Raw genomic sequence first — 4,611 nt, forward strand, 5'->3', positions numbered from 1 at the left:
TCATCAGACAGTAGGATGGAATGGCAAGCAGCCCTAAATATAGAGAAAATGGGCAGTGAATCAGCATGCAAAATCATGGAAATGTCCCTTAGCAGATTAAAAGAATCACAAGCTGGGGTCTAGCCACTGCCAGCCTGTGTCCACTGGGCTAAAAAAACAAAAACAGTAATAAACGTCAGAATAGCAGATTGACGTCCTGCAATAAATGAGAGTCTGCTTTGGGTTCCAGAAGAGATGGGATTTATATCCCACCCTTCACTACCTGATGAGAGTCTCAGAGAGGTTTATAATCAACTTTCCCTTCCCCTACCCACAATATACACACTATGAGGTAGGTGGAGCTGAGAGAGCTCTAACAGAAACTGCTCTTGAGAGAACAGCTCTGAGAGAACTTGTGATCGACTCAAGGTCATATCAGCAGATGCATGTGGAGGAGTGGTGAATCAAACCTGGGTCTCCCAGATAAGAGTCCACACACTTAACCACTACACCAAAGTGGCCTGACTACCTCGCAATTGATTAAGGATTTTTATAAGGATGGCAATTTTAGGAGTAGATTTGCTGCAAGTAGGGTTGCCACCCCTAAACAGGGACATCACTTCTAGGTGATGTCATTGTGCCAGGGACGTTGAGTGGGGACTCTCTGGTATTTGGGCAAACTCTATGGTTTTGAGGATGAAAAACCCCTTAGAGTTTTGCCCAAATATCAGAGTGCCCCCATTCAGCCTCCATTGTGTGATATCACCTAGAAATGATAGCATTGTTTTGGGGACATGCACAACATCTCCGCCCACCCCCCAGGACAGCCCCCCAAATCCCCCTGCTGGACAGGTGAGGTGACCTGGCAACCCTGGCTGCAGGGTGTATTAGATTTACTTGTTTGACACATTAAATAAATTAAATCAAAAGAGTCTGTGATCCCACACACTAATTAGTGCACTTTCAATCTACTTTCCAACTGAGTTTTGCCCATTCATACAATAAAATCCAGTTTGAAAGTGCATTATTTAGTGTGTGTGATCGCAGCCAGTGTGTGTTTATCATGCACACACTTGATATTCCATTGCTGGATGACAAAGAAAGCACAAAGCCTTAAAAGACATGCACAGCAGGAGTCTGCTGAGGTAGCATGGAACTCTCCTAAATAAATTAACCGTAGGTCATAAGTGGTGCAGTAAGGGAGTTCTCAGCTTCTGAAGAAGTGAACCATCTCTGCCATACTGCCACACACGTGGCGTTAAGTGCTGTCTAGCCACTTCCAGCTTATGGCAACCTGATGAATTAATGATCTCCAAAACATCCTATCATTAACAGGTCTTGCAAACTTAGGGTCATGACTTCCTTTATCACGTCAATCCATATCTCATTATATAGCTTATTTTCCTCAACACAATAGTATAGCATCCAACAATGTATTGTTCCTACTTCAAGTAGTAAAATAAACACCAAACCCAGGCAATCTATGGGCAAGGCAAGGGTTCATATATCCTCATGGGATTTTCCAGAAACACATGATTTCATAACTGCCTCAGTGAGTACTGAATATGCTCCAGGAACAAGAATGTTGACAGCAGTTAAGCACCAATTTAAAAACCCAAGTGGCAAGGGAAATTAGCCTGCTGTGAGGTCCTGAGACTTAATGAAATCCTGGAGGGGGAGATCTGGAACATGTGTCAGCTTGTTGAAACCCAGCGGGGAGCAAAATATTGGTGAGTCCCTATTACAAAGCCTTGCCTATGAACCCAGTGACTTGTAGAAGACTCTTACTGAAAGCTAAACCCTCAGGCAAGAAGCTATCCACATACTGTATAAAAAAACCAACAGAATCTTAACTTCAAAATATATGCTTGCTGGTCTAAGGTAGTAAGAAAATGTATGTTAAGATTTCAGTACCTCAGATTTGTGTATTTGAGGGTTCTACCACTCCTGTATCGAAATATTACCTTTCAGAATTGTGCTATGTGTGTAACATCGTTCCCCGTGTTTAAGCAAGGAAAACGGTATGAACTGTGCCACATCTTGCATTTTATTTGTAAGATACGGTCACGCTTAGTACCAGGGAGTTTCTTCAGTTGCGCATTCATTTTTGTTCCTAACAGCATTCTTCACAAAGAGGTATGTTCATCCCACTGCTATTGTGTTTTAAGTCTGCTGTATAAGTTTTATAAAGTGTTGCATGCCCTTTGGGGAAGTAGAATTTCAACCACAAATGAACAAAGTAGATGTACATTTGCTGTAGAACATGCTTATATTCCATCTAGGTCTTAAAGCCAATGGACTGTTCAAGCAGAAAAAGACTGCAATATAACAAAAAAGTTACTGCTGTTCAATATTCATTAAAATAAATGTTTAATTACAGCAGCTATATATTTGCACGCATCTAATGTTATATAAAAATCCAGGTCCACTAACAGAGTCCTTAAATGAAAGTCAGAAGAGTGAACAGCCTTCTTATTCAGATGAGGATCCAGAAATTTTCTTCTCAGATCCAAATAAATTACACGGAAATGCTCAATAGTTTCTACCAAAGACTAATCACAGATACAAACTCTAGATCACCTTTCTTGGCCTGTAACTTTTCCATGTAAAGTGGATGTGACTTCATTCTTGCAAGAAAAAAAATCTCTGATTGCATGGTATTGTAATACGATAGAAACAATATAATTGGCATTGATTGAAGTATCAATATCCAAAACACACGGACAAATGTATGTGCCACTTGTCTTCCTGCAGACCATGCCCTACTTCTGCCATAAGATGTCTACTAACCAAACAATAAGCACCAGTCTTCCCTAAGGTCAGAAGAGAGTCACAATCCAAATCAAGTGAGTTCAGTTTATCTATGAACAGGTGAACATATCCAGGTTTTAAATAATTTAATACTAACAGTGAAACTAGTGACTCCTTACCAGGGGTCATTTTGTAGAAAAATAGGTGGTGGAGCTCATCCAGGGATTTATTATTATTATTTATTTATTACTTTCCATTTATATCCCGCCCTCTCCGCAAGCGGACTCAGGGCGGATTGTTATGCAGCTGCAATACATTCAATGGACAAGGAGGTGGAACTCTCAGGAGGAGGAGGAGGAACTCTTAGAAAGGTTCAGGAGTTGTGCTCTTGTGAGTTCCCACTGAATCTGAGGCCTGCTCCTCCTTACTCTCTAGATTAATTTCAAGCTGATATTTAACAACCATTAACCAGGTTATAAGAGAAATTGTCTTCTGCCCAGTTTTCATTAACAGGGAGGAAGAGGTGATACATTTAGGACATGCTAAGATTGATCTAAGGAAATCTGTCTGGATTATACCTGGGCATGTGCCCAGGCTACCAATTCACATCAGAACAGCATACATAACCAGTGAGGTTATTTTTGCCCAAAATGCATCCAAAGCTGCAAGGACAAATTGAGCACCCGTGGTAGGTGCTCAAAATTGTAGCTGTACTCATTGCTTTCATAGATATCTCCTTAGCGTGCAAAGCCCAAGAGTGTGAACGTTGGAATGCAACTCCCAGATATTTATAAAATTGGACTTCTTCCATAATGTGACCTGAGATATTTCAGTGTAATAACTCTGGCCTACAAGATCTAGCAAAAACTAAAACCTTGGATTTTTTTGAAATTAATTACCAGGTATTCATCAGCACACTAATGAATGAAGATCTCAATAGATCGACACGATCCCACTTTGGTTACTGATACCAGAGCCGAGTTGTCTGCAGTAGAACTAAATCGTTCATGTAAAGATTATACAACGTACCAGGACCAGGGACACAACCTTGTCTTATGTGCCTCCTGACCTCTATGGAAGCAGATAAACAGCCATTTACATCATAATGGATTTTAACGTATTAAAGATGACTAAAAAAAAATCTAACTGGTATATATATCCTGCCTAGCTTCTCCCAGAGTCAATCCCGAAGGACTGTAACAAATAGGGTTGCCAATCCCCAGGTGGGGGCAGGGGATCCCCCGGTTTGGAGGCCCTCCCCCGCTTCAGGGTCATCAGAAAGTGGGGGGAGGGGAGGAAAATGTCTGCTGGGAACTCTGTTATTCCCTATAGAGATTTATTCCCATAGAAAATCATGGGGAATTGATCCGTGGGTATCTGGGGGGGGGGGCTGTTTTTTGGGGTAGAAGCACCAAATTTTCAGTATAGCATCTAGTGCCTCTCCCCAAAATACCCCCAAGTTTCAAAAAGATTGGACCAGGGGGTCCAATTCTATGAGTCCCCAAAGAAGGTGCCCTATCCTTCATTATTTCCTATGGAAGGAAGGCATTGAAAAGGTGTGCCATCCCTTTAAATGTGATGGCCAGAACTCCCTTTGGAGTTCAATGATGCTTGTCACAGCCTTGATCTTGGCTCCATCCCTAATGTCTCCTGGCTCCACTCCCAAAGTCCCCAGATATTTCTTAAATTGGACTTGGCAACCCTAGTAACAAATGCTGATTTTAGGCCAAAGAAAGCAACATACAACCTGCCCTGTTTAGTTCCAGTATCTCTCTCAACCATAAGTGCAACAATGATCAGTTATTGAAATACCCATGAACATGCTTAATTGCAAATTTGAAAAGAATGCAAGCTCATATATCACGATAAGGCAAACAAATA

The sequence above is a fragment of the Heteronotia binoei genome, chromosome 1, assembly GCF_032191835.1.
Source record: "Heteronotia binoei isolate CCM8104 ecotype False Entrance Well chromosome 1, APGP_CSIRO_Hbin_v1, whole genome shotgun sequence".
NCBI classification, from domain to species: domain Eukaryota; kingdom Metazoa; phylum Chordata; class Lepidosauria; order Squamata; family Gekkonidae; genus Heteronotia; species Heteronotia binoei.